Raw genomic sequence first — 551 nt, 5'->3', positions numbered from 1 at the left:
CCACACCTGGCTGATTTTTATATTGTTCTGTAGAGATGGGTTTTTGTTTTTGTTTTTGTTTTGAGATGGAGTTTTGCTCTTGTTGCCCAGGCTGGAGTGCAATGGTGCGATCTCGGCTCGCTGCAACCTTTGCCTCCTAGGTTCGAGCAATTCTTCTGCCTCTGCCTCCCAGGTACCTGGGATTACAGGCATCCACCGCCACCCCTGGCTAATTTTTTGTATTTCAGTAGAGACAGGGTTTCACCATGTTGGCCAGACTGACCTCGAACTCCTGACCTTAGGTGACCCATCCTCCTCGGCCTCCCAACGTACAGTAATCCCTGTAATCTGGGATTACAGGCGTGAGCCACCACGCCCAGCCGAGATAGGGTTTTGCCATGTCGCCCAGGCTCATCTCGAACTCCTGGACTCAAGCAATCCATCTGCTTCAGCCTTCCAAAATGCTGGGATTATGGCGTGAACCAAGGCACCTGGCCTCTACAAAACATTTTTCTTTTCTTTTTTTTTTTTTTTTTTTGAGAGGGAGTCTGGCTCTGTCGCCCAGGCTGGAG

This window comes from Theropithecus gelada, chromosome 7b (assembly GCF_003255815.1).
Source record: "Theropithecus gelada isolate Dixy chromosome 7b, Tgel_1.0, whole genome shotgun sequence".
NCBI lineage: Eukaryota > Metazoa > Chordata > Mammalia > Primates > Cercopithecidae > Theropithecus > Theropithecus gelada.
The sequence above is the reverse complement of the archived record's forward strand: the minus strand, read 5'-3'. Positions refer to the sequence as shown.